Source organism: Camellia sinensis, unplaced genomic scaffold (genome assembly GCF_055761805.1).
Source record: "Camellia sinensis isolate YWXY unplaced genomic scaffold, ASM5576180v1 Unanchor1, whole genome shotgun sequence".
In the NCBI taxonomy this organism is placed as follows: Eukaryota; Viridiplantae; Streptophyta; class Magnoliopsida; order Ericales; family Theaceae; genus Camellia; species Camellia sinensis.
The window spans coordinates 17880825-17897861 of record NW_028128987.1 but is presented as its reverse complement, the minus strand read 5'-3'; the positions used below and the strand labels follow the sequence as shown (position 1 = coordinate 17897861).

Genomic DNA, 17037 nt, shown 5'->3' with positions numbered 1-17037 from the left:
TACTCTCTCGAATTGGATGTACTTACATTTGTTATATATTATTGCTGCGTAGTTTACTTTATGGATTACCTACTGGATCTGTTTGAATGATTTTGATCGATTTTGGTGTTTAACTGACTATCTTTGATTGAGTCCCGTATGAATAGGATTGCTTTAACGGTGGTCTATGATAAAAAATTTAAAACAAATTATTTTTTTTTTGATTGACTATTTTCCATCTGTTGCAATTTAGGTTTGAACTATGTATAATATTTTGTTTTGCCTCTGATTTGGAGATATTATCTGCTTAATTTTATGATTTCTTTGTGTATGTGGCCTATGTATGTATGTATTTAGTTCATTTGTGAGGATGTGGAGGATTGAAAGGCAAAAACTTGGAGCTGGAGGATTTCCTGTTCCGGTAGTTCTTTCAATCGTATGTTTTGATTTTGAAAAAGGAAGATTTTTTTGCATCTAATAGATAGTATTTAATTTCAGATTTTAGAACAATCCTTGTAGAGGATACAGCAGCCTGCAGTATCCGCGTTGAGATGTTATTCATCTGCTACCAAAGAGGTAGTTATGGATTATGTTCATTGTGTTGTTCAATTTTTTCGTTTTTCTTTGATGCTTATTTGGCTATTTAGATATGTTATAATTAATTTTATTTCATGAGCTGATTTTTCCTATTTTGAAAATCATGAAAACATCAATTAGGTTATTGAAAACTTTAACTTCTCACTTTATTTTTTATTTTTTAAATTTATTTATTTATTTAGTTATTTATTTATTGTCAAATACCATGATCTGATTCTAACATATCCCTTTTTGGTAATGTTTATTGAGATGTTGGTAATGTTTATTCATTGAGATGTTGGTAATGTTTTTTTTTTTTTTTTTCCAGTTAAATTCTCAACCTTAGAACTTTCTTTGTTTTTTTAATTCTGTTGTATGTGTATTTTTATTTATTTATTTATTTATTTTTGTTCTAATTTTGTTTCCACATTATGTTATTTAGTTTTCACTACTCATGGATTGCAATGTGCGACATGGAAATTGCTCTCATTGTTGTTATTATTATTGCTTTATTTCGTTTCAGGTGTCGTCTTTCAATCGCAATCTGAATTCTGTAAAGTTTCAATCAAGCATTTTTGGTACTGTTGTTCCTGGCAAGCCATCTTCCTTCCAGTTGAGTAATCCACTGTTTCCTCTTTGTGCAGTTGAGTAGTGTTTGCTTATATTGTGATGAACACAAAATGATTTGGTCCAAACCATACAGAAAATGTATTGCTAGGAGTATGCAACCTATCAAAGCAACTGCAATGCCTCCTACAGTTGTTCTTCAACCAACATCCCGTACTATTCTTTGTTTCAATTTTTTGTTGACTGTGTATGTAATTTATTTTCCTTCGATAAAAATTTGACATCATCTTTGGGATTCTTTGTGCTATATAGTAGAAATCTGGTGATCAACATTTGGTAAATAAATATTATATACCCCTACTTTTGTTCAGGGTATGTTCAGTGAAAGTTACCTGCTAACTTCTGTTTCATCTTTAGATTTTTTTTGGTAAGTATTTCATCTTTAGATTGGATGTTCCTTATGTTTTTTCGCTCTTTTTGTTCAATTCCCCCACTAGTATTTGCCAGATGAAGAAGATCACTGTGCTGAGGTCCACAATAACCAATCTTCAGCCTAAGGTAGGGTCCATACTTCTTTCTAACTCTTTTTAGTGTTGAATTTCTTTTGTGGTGTGTAGTGTGGCTATGTAATGATCAGCTGTTGCAACTGCTGCTTTTGATAGATCTTAGTTGGATTAACACTTGAAAATTTCTCTGTAACCATATATATTCTATATCAGGGATTCAAATGTGGGTCTGACAAACGTAACCCATTGTCCCTGTGATTGATTTGAATAGAAGTAGCTAAATCAGTTGCACAATATTATCTTGAACAGTATGATTACCCAATTCTAGAAACAGTTCTACATTTAGGATATTTTTGATCACTCATTAATCTCAGTTGTTTTGGGGTGGTCTATTTACCATATTTATTGTGCCTTATATTTTCTGTAAGCAATCATTTTTGTTTTATTTGTATTTCTTTTAAATAATGTATTGTTAATGTTAGACAAAAGAAAACACCTAAACTGATATGGAATATGATAGTGAAAAAAATGTCAATTTTTCTCTATACTATACAGTTAAATAATGTATTGTTCCTCTTGCTATTAGGCTCCATTTTCAAGTTATCCCTATATAGTTAGGTTCCATCATCTGAGGAGGCATCTTATATGTCATGCATATGTGTATTTTAATGCATGAAAGGTGTCTACTGATGCACTAATTCTGTGATTACATGTCAAAATGATATATAAATTTGGTGTAAAAATTGGTAATCACACAACAATACTCTACAAAAAGTAGGCATCTTGCATTTGGAGATGAAAACAATTTTGTTCAATGATAGAAACAATTTTGTTCAATGATAGAATAGATGTGTGCGCGTTATATTTTCTAAATTTTGTGGTTACCAGATGTCATAGGATGAATTTTGTTGTGAGGCTACATACCATCTATAGATTTGATTGGCAGCAGTAGCACTAACTGGTTTGTATTTTAATTTTAATTTCTTTTAAATTGTAGAGCACTGGCTGATGTGCATTATTTGATATTTAATTTTATTTTTATATTTGATTTGTTTGGAATTATAGAGTATAGTAATTGGTGTGCATTTTAATTTTAATTTTAATTTTAATTTCTTTTAAATTGCAGAGCACTGGCTGATGTGCATTATTTGATATTTAATTTTTTTTATATATTTAATTTGTTTGGAATTGTAGAATACAGTCTATTAAATATATTTTTATAATTGCATTTTAATCTTAATATTATTTACACCGTGCCTTTAGGCACGGCCATACGCTAGTATATATATATATATATATATAATAGCATAATACTAACAAAAAAAAAAAAAAAATACACAAATGCACCACACACACCATGGGCAAAATACTCTTAACTAATCCCCTCACTACTTTTAAAACACAACCTTTGGACTTTTTTGCTAATCCTCTCCTCCAGAGTCTGTCTTAGTTCCTTAAAGTATCTCCAACAATTCACCATATTTCTTCCCTAAAATATAACTAAAAAATTGATTCCCTATTTTAAGGAGTCACTTATTCAACTATTGTTTTTTAACAATACTTCATATTCTTTCTCTATTCAGTTTAAATATTAATTATTGGGTAAATTACAAATACACCCTATAAGGTTTGATTAAAACACAAATAGCTCATATGATTCTGGAAATTATATTTTACCCCCTGAGATTTCTAATTTCATAACAAATCGCACATTTTATTAATAAATCATCAAGTCAATTAACAGTTTTTAATGATGCTAGAAATATGTTTCAATTAATAATTTAGATAATTTTATTATTGTATAGAAGAACAATTATGAATTTTATTTTTCTAGTTAATTCTGGTAAATAAAAAATTCTAACAATGAGGGTATTTATAATTTTTCAAACCATTTTATGCAAACCTCAGGAGGTGTATTTGTAATTTACCCATATTATTTATTCATTACTTTTTTAATTAAATTGTAGACATATTATAAAATATTATTGAATGGACACACAGACATGTGGTGTTTCAAAAATATTAGACAATTTCTGATTATTAAGGATCCAAAAATCAAAAAAATTAATTAAATAAATAAAAATCCAAATAAGAAGCAAAAAAAAATATAGTAATTCACACTTTTCAAATAATGATTGTAATCAACAAATAAACCAATCATAATCTATAACCTATATAAAAAGAACGTAAGAGTGGTATAACATGGTGTAACGCTAGGTTTCTTCCCTTGTAGATTTTGGATTGGGCACGTGGGTTCCTAGAATTTCCCAAACCGGTGCGATGCTATTTGGCTATTTCCCAAAGCTCTTGCCTGCAAGGTGTGGATTCAAATCATCCACACCGACTATAAGGAAGAAAACAAATTTTGCCTCTTTGAAGAGCAACCTTCACCAACCCACAGGTCCACAAAAAAGCCCCCAACTTGAATTTGTGGAAGTGCACAATCGCCACTGTTGTTGTTGCCTATTACATCTCAATCCTATGGCGGTGTATCGGTTGCTGTTGAGTTGGGCAAATATTGAGTTGTCTTCAAAGGGTGTAGCGACGAAGCAGTAGAACTCTATATCTTTCAGAAGTGCTAAAACCAAGAACAACAAGGGCACAACCAGACAACCAGGTGTGTGAAATTCCCTACTACGTTTTGTTTTCCTCTGTGTTCTGTATTTTCTATTGGTGTTTTTGCAAACTGGAACTCCATTCAGCTTTGTATTTTAATGCTCTTTCGAGATGGTTGGACAATCTGGTATGTAGATAGTTGCTTCCATGCTTTATTTGTCTTCCAAGATATGCCACCATGTGGTTTCTATGTTATTGTTTCTCTTTACTTTAATTTATGTGCAAATCATGCACACCACCTGTTTGTTAATATGCCTATGAAAATAGAAATAGAAAATTTACAGTTTTTTTCCCTTACTTCAATATATATATATATAGATAGATAGATATAGAGAAAAATGTATCTCAAATTGTAGAAACTATTCTTAGCTCAACAAGAATTTCAGTTTCAATTCAAATGCTATTGTATAGATATGCTATTGTAAGGGTGAAACTCTAGGGGTTTTGTTTTGTTTTCTTTCTTTTTTTTCTTTTTTTTTTCCAAACATAAATTAGTGTTAAAATATAAAAAATAATACAAAAAATTATTGCCATGTTAAATATGGAGGTCCATGGAAGAAATAATGCAATATCCAGATCTCTATAACTCAAAATGCAATATTGAAAATAGCTTAGAATTTACAAATTTTAATATGTTCTTATTTCATTATGTCTGGGTTCCAAATGTTTAGTAATATTAATGTGTACACGAGAACGTTACATTGGAATGAGTGGAGTTTTTGTTTTTCTTGTCAAGATTTTATCTTGAAAACATTTTATTATTCATTTTTTCTTTTGAAATTTCAGTAAAGTACTTCAAGAACCACTTCCATGGGGATTGAAAAGTCGTTAAGCATGACAGAACCAACTTTTAGAAGAGGAGGAACTAGGAAAAGTAGCAAGGGTTTACGCTTTGTCGAGAATAAGCGTTGACATTTAGGATTGAGCTTGTACTTTATTTCCATTTTGAACTGATATTATACATAGATTAGGTAGCTTAGTTTCTATCCAGGAACGTGTCAATGATGTTGAATTGCTAATTATATGGTTATTTATAGGAATGTCCTCGTTGGGTGTCATATTGTAGCCAAGTTTATCTTTAGACTTTAACATTTGATATATAAATGGTTTCAAAAAGTATGTACGTAGATTTTTTGGATATGTTGAAGTGTAATGCTTTGTTGTACCATTGCAGAGCCAACATAATGAGTTGGAGGCAAAGTTTTTTTTAGGAGAGAGCAGCCCTTGAAGCTAATTGCTAGAAGGTTTACAGATCACTATACGATAAGGTATGGAGAATGTGACTCATTGAGTGGTACAACCTATGGATTGTGTAGTTTGGCACTGCTTGTTTTCTTAATGCTTTTCCCAAATACGTCATAATTTCTTGTAATCAAAAGAAGTTCAAATTTATGTGAATTACCTATTTGTTTGGTTGACTTGTAATATGAGTGAACATGTTGCAGAGGTGTGAAATTGTAAATGGTGTTGTCAAAGTTGAAGGAGTTACAAGTGAAGCCACAATGGACCTTGAGGATGATAACTCTACAAAAGGTAACTCACTTCTTTGAAAATTGCTGAATTCTTCTTCTCTCTTTTGTTGGGAAACATTTTCCCACACCATTGGATCTCATCATCACAGGTAACAAAAACTTCAATTTTTACTCTCTATTTCCTGAAATCTGTTTCTCTACGAGTCAAATGGTTTTGAAATTATTTGATTTCGGTTATGAAACGGTTTGATTTCTATAGCATCTCTTGTCTTCTCTTCAATGATTGAAGTGGGTTTTCAAATGGTTTCTACTTCTATTTATTGAAATGGGTTTCTAAAAGATTTCTATTTCTTGAGATGGGTGTATGAAACAGTTTCCACCATCACATCATTTTTTAATTAGTTTGATTTCAGATATTAAACATGAGCACTTTGTGAAAAATGATATTAGGCATGAGGACTCTGTTGTTTGGCCTCTGGATATCAGTCCTCATGCTTTATAGAAGAATAAGTGATATCAACTCTCAAACCGAATGATTTGGTATGTGATTTTCTAGAAATATAACTATATTTGACCTATATTTTACACATTTTTTTCCCCTCAAATTCACAAACCAAATACAAATTTTAAAGTATATATATTGACACTGTAACGCGACCGCGTGGGGGCCAACTAGTTGATTCAAAATGCAAATGATATAATTTTGGAGTAAAATAATAATTCTATATGTTTGGAGAAACTACAATGGCTCTCTACAAGTGGAAAGTGGTTATAGCAACTCTTATATTTGGGGGATTGGATGAGAGAATTGTTGGGTGTACTTTCTGACAAAAAAATTCCTAATTTTAGCTAAAATACAGGTATAAGGGATCTTTTGGGGATGCTCTTAGCACTATGAATCCATTTTCTAATTTTACAAATAAACACTACTTTAATGGGTCTCACATCTATCTTAATCCAATCACATCCCATATAACTCAAAACTAACAGGGCCTTAAGGCACATGTTAAGAATACAATTCATGTTTGTAACTTCCCCTACTTGTATGGGGTGTGATGACCCCACCATACATAATAATTAGCATTTAATTAATTAAGGAGATTTGAATCTTAATTGCTCATTATTCTAATTTAATCTAGGATTTATGAAAATTGTGGAGACTAATTCGTATATGATTCTATTGAGAATTTATTTTAAACTTAGGAATTGAAAGCTTAAATGGCTTAATAAGGTGAAATTGATGAGTTGAATCGACTCAATTTTGAGAATTAAACCCAATGAGAGTTTAAATAAATATGTGATTCAGTTTAGTAAAATTAAGATTCGATCAATTGGGTTCGAATTGGAGTTGATTAAATTATGAGGTGATGATGAGGATTGAGAATTAAGATTATCATGAATTAAATTTATTTATGAGGTGTTCAATTTATGTAATTTAGGGGTTGTTTGGGGTGTCCTAAATAAGTGCACTTTTTGTCTTTTTAGACTAAAAAGTTGAGGTTGAAAATATGAATGTTTGGGTTAACTTTTTGACTTTTTATGAAAAAATGTGTAATAAAAAATTATAAAAATTAGTTTGTAGGGAAAATTAGAATTGGGAATTGTGCAGTCGTAATTGTTGACTTTTGGTGAATAGTGATAACTTTTTAACTTTTTGAGTAACTTTTTGACTTTTTGGCTTTTTTTAAACTACCCAAACTTGGCCTTAATGGCAGAGATTTTAAGTTTGATTTGAAATTGAAGGCCTTAATGATTTAAGAAACCAAAATTAAGAATGGAAATAAGTTTAATTTGATATTTATAATCTTTTGGGAGTTTAATTAAAAATCTGATTCAGAATGGTAAATTTAAATATAATTAAGGGCAAATTACAGTAATGGTCCCTATAGTTTATCCATAGTTTCATTTTGGTTCCTGTACTTCTAATTACATCAATTTTGCCCTTATAGTTTGGTTTTTGGCTCGATATGGTCCAATAGTTAACCACCGTTAGCTTTTTGGACGGAAACTCGTGCGTGCAAACCCACTGTTTGAAGCATTATGTTGCTGACATGGCACAATTTGGTTGAGTTTTTAATTATTATTTTTTAAATATTAAAAACTAATTTATTATAAATAAATATCAAAAATAAAATTTAAAAATATTAAAAATTATTTCATACCCAAAAATAAAAAATCAGATAAAAATAATATATATTTTTATTTTTTTACCAAACTAATTTTTAAAATTTTAATATTCTTCAAAACATAATTTCTAGAACTCAACCAAATAGAAGTGTGATGAAGTAACCTGTCTATTTGTTAAAATATAGTTTTTATCGGAATTTTAGCTAAAACATAATTTATTGACTCAAAATCAACGTATAAAAGTTTAATACTAAAAAAACTAATTTATTTGATACATTTTATAAGTTGATTTTGAGTCAATAAATTATGTTTTAGCTAAAATTCCAATAAAAACTATATTTTAGCAAAACTTTATTACACCTCTATTTGGTTGAGCTCTAGAAATTATGTTTTGAAAAATATTAAAATTTTAAAAATTAGTTTGGTAAAAAAATAATCCCATGGAAATAATCCCCCCAGGATTGTTTAGTTCATCATATGAGGGATATGGAGTCCAGTTGGACTCGATGTCTGGCGGACTAAATTATTAATAAAAAATAATTTATTATTAAAATAGACATTTATAAATATATTAATAAAAAATATAGATATTTATAAATTATTTTTTTAGTGTTGTTAATTTAAAATTATATATTAAATAAAATCTATAAATTATAAATTTAATTTAATTAAAAATAATAAATTAAAAATTATGACCTTATAAATTATAAATTTATTTGTCTTATTTATAAGGCCATAATTTATAATTTATAAGGCCACATCCAATCCAACTAAATAATCTGGAGGATTCATAAAAAATATAAATTATAAATTATAAATGTAATTTAATTAAAAATAATAAATTAAAAATTATGGCCTTATAAATTATAAATTATGGCCTTATAAATAAGACAAATAAATTTATAATTTATAAATTATTTTTTTAGTGTTGTTAATTTTAAATTATATATTAATAAAAATAAAATTATAAATTATAAATTTAATTTAATTAAAAATAATAAATTAAAAATTGTGGCCTTATAAATTATAAATTATGGACTTATAAATTTATAAATAAGACAAATAAATTTATAATTTGTTAGGCCATAATTTATAATTTATTATTTTTAATTAAATTAAATTTTTATTTTTAAATTTTTAATTAAATTAAATTTATAATTTATAATTTTCATTAATAAATAATTTTAAATTAACAACACTAAAAAATAATTTATAAATATCTATATTTTTTATTAATATATTTATAAATGTCTATTTTAATAATAAATTATTTTTTATTAATAATTTAGTCCACCGGACATGGAATCCAACTGGACTCCATATCCCTCATATGAGGGACTAAACAATCCTAGGGGGGATTATTTCCATGGGGTTATTTTTTTACCAAACTAATTTTTAAAATTTTAATATTCTTCAAAACATAATTTCTAGAACTCAACCAAATAGAGGTGTAATGAAGTAACCTGTCTATTTGCTAAAATATAGTTTTTATTGGAATTTTAGCTAAAACATAATTTATTGACTCAAAATCAACTTATAAAATGTATCAAATAAATTAATTTTTTTAGTATTAAATTTTTATAAGTTGATTTTGAGTCAATAAATTATGTTTTAGCTAAAATTCCAATAAAAACTATATTTTAACAAATAGACAGGTTACTTCATTACACCTTTATTTGGTTGAATTCCAGAAATTATGTTTTGAAGAATATTAAAATTTTAAAAATTAGTTTGGTAAAAAAATAAAAATATATATATTATTTTCATCTGATTTTTTATTTTTGGGTAGGAAATAATTTTTTATATTTTTAAATTTTATTTTTGATATTTATTTATAATAAATTAATTTTTAATATTAAAAAAATAATAATTAAAAACTCAACCAAATTGTGCCATGTCAGCAGCATAATGCTTCAAGCAGTGGGTTTCATCCCGAGCGTGCAAGGCACGCACAGGTTTCCGTCCAAAAAGCTAATGACGGTTAACTATTGGATCATATCGAGCCAAAAACCAAACTATAGGGACAAAAATGATGCAATTAGAAGTACATGGATCAAAATGAAATCACAGCATGGGTAAACTATAGGTGTAACAACCTGAAAATTTAAGTTGTCCCTTAAATTTTATATTAGTATTATTTAATTATAAATGAGAAAAACTTTAAATGTTTAATTAAATATTTTGTAAAAATAAAATAAAATAAAGTATAATTTATTTACATCAGAGTCATTGGTAAAAAAAAAAAAACAATTACTTAAACTTATCCATTTGAAGATAAGCTTGAGTTTAGGGCATAATAATGGCAAGGCGACGTGGCATGACTACGTGTCACTCAAAACTTAATGAGCAAGTAGTGTACCCTAGTATATAAGGAGGGGTGATGCTATGGATAGAACATGGAGAAACAAACAAAGAAGGGGGAAGAAAATACTAGGAGTAAACAAGGCCTTGATAGTAGAAAGAAAGAGTGAGATATTAAAGTTAAGATGAGTTATATTATACCTTCAGTTATCATTATATATTTTGCGTATGTTTTGAGTTATCATAGTTTATTTTATGTAAATTGTGTTTTATAAATTATATTAACATTTCTAGTTTATGAACCTTATTTTATATAATAAGGAAAACATATGGATATAACTGTTTATTAAAATATATTTTGAGCAATTATTTTATAAGTACCACCACGGAGTTCTCATGCCTTGGGGGACTTAAATAACCATTGGCCCTCTGATTAGTCACTTTGTGACCCTCTGTCTGTCATGGATCCATTGGCAATCTAATTTCTGGTGTGGAGCAAAGTGCTGTACGGAACTAAGTGCTACACGATTTGGGAGCCACCTATAGAGTTCATACGAGCCACCTCTTGAATCCATACATCTGTTCTGTTTTGTACCGTGGTTAAGATTATTTTGTTATATGATTTATGTATTATATGTCAAATGATTCCCATGTTATATATTATGTATTTTAATATCAAGCTTTGTTTAGCTAATAATTATCTATGGTGATTTTATACCCTTATGCTTTCAGTATAATATTTCTTACTCTGCCATGTGTTTATAGTTGTTTACCAATTTTCAAGAAACAGTGCCATTCAGAAATAGCTTTTGGAGAATCTTAGACGCAGGGGTACGGAATAGACACACACAACACTTTATGATATTTTTATATGTACATATCGGCCTTTTTGGTCAATAAATTTTGCAATAAAAATAGAAGTTTCGATGATTATTTTGGTACCCTCACTTAAATATTATTTCCGCTTACGTTTATTAATTTGTTCATAAATCGGCCGGAGGTAACTTCAGTTACTGGCCATCACGATGCTTAACCCTTTGGTACGGGGAGCGGGTCGTGACAAATGGTATTAGAGCAATGGTTTATGAAAAAAAAATAAATAAATAAAAATAAAATATCATTCGAGTATAGGGCACACGCACATTTAAGAAGTAGGATAGCTGGTAATTATTTAATTATATTATAATATTATATGATTTTATATATATATTATTTTTTTTTTTGGTGCATAATTTGTGAGGGATAATAGATATAATTTATATTTGTTATAGCAAAAGAAGGAAAAAAAACAAAGGGTGTTGGGCTCAAGCACCCACCAAAATTATAATATAATTAAATACATATAATTTCCAATTCAATATTCAAAAAAAAAAATTCATTTCGACTTTTTAAAAGTGAGTTCAAATTATAAAGATACCAATTTTGAAACTATTTTTCGTCAATGGAAAGTTCACGTATAAAAGAAATGGGAGTTCATCTCAAATTCTTTTAACTCCTGCATATGATTCTGTCATTTCACTTCCAGTCGCTTGTTTGATTGTTTTCTCATTTTTTTTTTCGGAAATAAAACTAATGAAAAGTTTTTAAAGTCACCGATTGTTTCTCATTTTGGCCCAAAATAATTTTTGACAACTAGACAGTGAGCTATTTTTGGTAAAGTTTTTTTGAGGTAATATTTTCTATCAGATTAATCATCTAATATATATTTATCAAAGTGCGCAGTGAATAGTTTACACATATGACAAATTTCGAGGACAAAATTTTTAAAAAGAAGGAAGATTGTAACAACCCGAAAATTTAAGTAGTCCCTTAAATTTTATATTAGTATTATTTAATTATAAATGAGAAAAACTTTAAATGTTTAATTAAATATTTCGTAAAAGTAAAATAAAATAAAGTATAATTTATTTACATCAGAGTCATTGGTAAAAAAAAATTACTTAAACTTATCCATTTGAGGATAAGCTTGAGTTTAGGGCATAATAATGGCAAGGTGACGTGGCGTGACTACGTGCCTCTCAAAACTTAATGAGCAAGCAGTGTACCTTGGTATATAAGGAGAGGTGATGCTATGGATAGAACATGGAGAAACAAACATAGATGGGGGAAGAAAATACTAGGAGTAAACAAGGCCTTGATAGTGGAAAGAAAAAGTGAGATATAAAAATTAAGGTGAGTTATATTATACCTTGAGTTACCATTATATATTTTACGTATGCTTTGAATTATCATAGTTTATTTTATGTAAATTGTGTCTTATAAATTATATTAACATTTCTAATTTGTGAACCTTATTTTATATAATAAGGAAAATCCATGGATATAACTGTTTATTAAAATGTATTTTGAGTAATTATTTTATAAGTACCACCACGGAGGTCTCATGCCTTGGGAGACTTAAATAACCATTGGCCTTTTGATTAGTCACTTTGTGACCCTCTGTCTGTCATGGATCCATTGACACTCTAATTTCTGGTGTGAAGCAAAGTGCTACACGATTGTAGGAGCCACCTCTAGAGCTCGTACGAGCCACCTCTAGAGTTCGTACATCTGTTCTGTTTTGTACCATGGTTAAAATTATTTTGTAAAATTATTTTGTTATATGATTTATGTATTATATGTCAAATGATTTCCGTATTATATATTATGTATTTTAATATCAAGCTTTGTTTAGCCAATAATTATCCATGGTGATTGTATACCCTTATGCTCTCAGTATAATATTTCTTACTCTACCATGTGCTTATAGATGTTTACCAATTTTCAAGAAATAGTGTTGTACGAGCACGAAATAATTATTCTCGTATGATCCTGTTGATCAAGCTTGCGCTCCTCGAAACGTCGTCGTTTTGCCACCTGAAAACACAAACGTGAGCTAACCAGCGGGTGTGTGCCGGAAACCCCTTCGATGCCTAAGTCAGCACAATAGACAATAGACACAAAAGTTCTGTGAATTCAAGAATCAAAGTTGTGTTACCTCTCCATAGGTGATGTTATGAGCTTTTATAGGTTCCGCGTGGCACAATCCTAGTAGGACTCTTATTCCTCCCTGTAGAGTCCTCCTAGGAATCACACTTCTGAAAGATAATGCTTATCCTTCAACACCCCCCTCATTGCTTAAACCAAGTGAGATGGTTTTACCTCGGTAGTATGACAAAATGACCGAGCTATCATAGCCATGCTAAACTGGTTGAAATGACCTAGCTTTAACTAGCTCGGTTCTTCCCCTTATTGCGTGTATCTCGGTTTCTCCTGCTGAGACCATGCTAACCATAACGAGCTTGGACCGAGCTAATCCGTAGCAAGGTACTGAGGAAAGCTCAAAATACTTTGGCTCAGAAGGGTGTGACCAAGCTAACTGCTATCACTCTGACCGCGGTGACCGAGTTAACTACAAGGATCTTTTGGACCGGGCTAACTTACAAGGCCCTTTTACTCAGTCATTCTCACTGTGGCCCATACAACGGCCCATTACCCAGCTCGGCCCAATCTACTTATAAATTACCCTCAATTGCCCCTTAATTCCATCTGCGCAGCATGATTGGGATTACTTGTTTCCAGCCGAGCTAAAACCTTTAGCCTTTCAACCGAGCTAAATTCACACCGGGCTACTACCCTGTCCGATCAAAACGTCTCTTCAGTCGCTGTAACTGAATTGCTTTCAATTCCATGGACACATGGCAGACTCTTATTGGCCCAACGTAGCTGTTGCGCTGTCTTCGTACTCCGAAAAATTTGAACAGTCCCGCCCAAAACCAAGGTTTATACAAAAACCCTATTTCTTGAATCAAAGACTCTTACTATTCATCTTCGTCTCTCTCTCTCTCTGAACCTTCATTTCTCCTCAACCTTACACTTGCAGAGCTCGTGTTTCTTGCTGTTGCTACTTCCATCTTCAGTGCCTTCATCTTGAACTGGTAAGTGGTTCAAATTTACTTCCTTTCCGTCAATTTTGCACATGTTTTGCAACACACAACATGTTTATTTGTATGTTCTTCAAAGCATATACCATTTTTGCTTCCTTTTTCTGGAAAAAACCCATATAATAGAACTATTGTACTTACGAACAATCTGAAATTTTTTTCCTTTGATCCAAAATCACACTCCAACCGAACTAGGATACTGTTTGTATTAGGTACAAGCTTAGCCAAACCAAACAACCGAACTAAAACCTTATGCCATACTTGTAGCTTCAATAAGTCTAAGTACCGTTTGCTTAACTTAACCGAGCTAGCGAACCGTACTAGGTTTGCGCAATGCCATACTAGAAAGCCTCAACCACTGACCGAGCTATAACTTGGGGCTAAACCAGCTCCCTGACTTAGTCAAAACCGAACTAAAAATGTTGCACCATAAGCTACAACCGGGCTACGAACTTCTCATTAACTCAACCGAGCTAAAGTCTCCTGCTCAAATCAAGCTAAGAACGGATATTATTCCACGTAGCCGAGCTAATACAACATTTACTTTACCTTTGTTTACTTTTAGCACGGTCCACTGGTCTGTGCTTAACACTTTTCCTTTTTACCTTGCAGACTTAGGTTGGCCAAACACTCCCTTGAACGCTTCAGCCGAGATATTCCATATCATCTTAGCACCGAGGTAACACTTGAGTTTAATTTATACATAATTTAAACCCATATGGGAAAGTATAGGTTCTTAGTAAACTCACCAGGTGCTATGGCCGAGTTCTGAAGGGACTACCATATCCTTGATGATGTCCATCTTACCTTAGCCGAACTAGATACCACACCCTGGGGAAATCCTGACTTCGTTTCCTTTACCCTTCTTTCCATTGTAGAAACCGGACTTAGATTCCCTGTGCAACCTCTTCTTTGCGAGTTCCTTAGACAAATGAACCTCTGCCTTACCCAGCTTTCAACAAACTCATACCGAATAATAAATGGTATTGCCGAGCTAAACCGCCGGCTTGGCCTCAACCTCGATTTGGTCGAGCTGTTTCACCAGTACTCTCTAGGCCAGAATGAGGACGGCTGGGTTTACTATTTAAGAATAAGGCGCTGTCGTGAAAAGATAATAAAGAATACCCCAGACAAAGATGTAAACGACGATGATTTTTTCTAGGTTTCTGGGAATTTTGAAGACCATGAGGCCCAGATCCTAGGAGACCGAATAAATTGGAACAAAGGAGTCGCCGATATAATTACCTCGGCTTAGTTTCATTCTTTTCTTTACTTCGCTGCTTATTTTCAACCGGCCTAACCGTTGTCTTTTCCTTTTTACAGATTTAAACTTTCTAAAGTCCCAGTACAGCTACCCAAACCTTGCCACCCTCCACGCCGTGCTAAGACATGCCGATCGAAGTTGGGCCGAGCTACTCAACTTTGAGCCGGCGTATAGATACAGTAGCAGGCGAAAGACTAGGGTGACAGACTTCTTGCTGGAGCCCTCTCCTGAGCTTGATCCTTCCCTTCCACAAATCAACCTTATTCCATTAACAACGGAGCAAGAGATGGAAAAAAAGAGAGCTGTAAGAGCCCTCATCACCGAGACAAACCTTCCCGAGGTACCACTAACTGGTCAGACTCGGGAGACTGTGGTAGCCTAACCATCCCATCAGCCTTCATCATCCCGCCCAAGCAAGCGTGCTCAAACTTCCACAACCGAGCCACACCTTGTCGACGAACATGAAACCATCCTTCCTCATTCCACACCACCAAGCCCACAACCGGAGTGCTCTGACCGAGCTACCTCCTCCAAGTGGGTGCCTAAGGTCACATACAAGAACCGCGCTATCACTAACTCCGACTCAGCAGTTGCGAAAAAAGACCATATGCTGGTGTAGACACCCCATTTTTGACCGTCCTCAAGACTTGGACGTCACCGTTTGAACACTCGGTGATCATCCTTGTTTGTGTTCGTCTTGAGTTCCCGGAGGTCTCGGCTACGCGCCTTGCCTCAGGATCTGTCGACTCGACTGTTTTGTGTTTGGTTTTGCACCAAACACTTGTGTTTTTGCTTTGGAGGGCAAGGAATGGCTTGTTGGCCATCCTCACACTCCACCAGCCATGGCTTGAGGTCATCGGCTGTGTTTTGTTGCCATCGGCCAAATGTTTGGCCGACCGGCACTCTAGATGGTCGACCGGCCATCTATTTTGGTCAAATTGCATTTTTGGCTGGCCGACCACTGTTCATCTGCTTTTGCAGATATTTTTATGCCAGCTGTGCTCGCTGGCATACACTTTGCTCCCCTCCATACACGATCTCCCTCGTGACTAGCTTGTTTGGAAAGCTTTACAAGAGGGATTGTCTATAAGAGGGAGCCTCTTCTCCCTCCATTAGGGTTACAAAATTTTTCAGAGCTTTGAGTTTTAGGGTTAGGGTTTGTTCATACTCTATATCTCTCCCTCTCTTGAGTGTTTTGTGTATGTTTAGCCTTAGTTTTGCACACAAACACCTACCATTACACCATAACTTAGTTGCTGAGGCATAAGGGGCTTGTTCTTGGAGGTCTTGGACTGGTTTGAACCTAAGGAAGCTGCTGGTCTTCCATTTTTGAATAGGGTCTACAAGGGTAACAATCTTACCCTTTTTTTTCCATTTTTGCATAGCTTTTTCACCTATCTTGCAACTGTTTTTAGACTTTGTGTATAACATATAAAAGTCTTGTTTTTGCCTGCTCTAAATAGTTGTTTAAGAGTATTTTGAGCTTTGGGGTTGTTTGACCCCTCTTAGGGCTTGTTTGGCCCCATTTTGTGCCATTTTGGTTGAGCTCTGGGACCACCTTGTTTGGGCCTCCTCACCACTAAAATCTTGAGGGATTTCAGTGGTGAGGATGGTACCTTGAGGTCCTACGAAGGAGAGGGCCACCCCCTCTCCTTGTTGTCCTTGAAAAGGGCCATTTTAGCCTCTTGAGTGAGCATCTTATTTAG

General features: G+C 32.4%; 1 long non-coding RNA gene across 1 annotated transcript; it reads left to right on the top strand.

Moving 5' to 3' along the window:
• The first annotated feature begins 3942 nt into the window (after nt 1-3942).
• On the top strand, nt 3943-5669 carry LOC145814248 (uncharacterized). Its single transcript, XR_014357594.1, has 2 exons — nt 3943-4245; nt 5419-5669. It is a non-coding gene; the product is annotated as an uncharacterized LOC145814248 (long non-coding RNA).
• Nucleotides 5670-17037: the final 11368 nt, after the last annotated feature.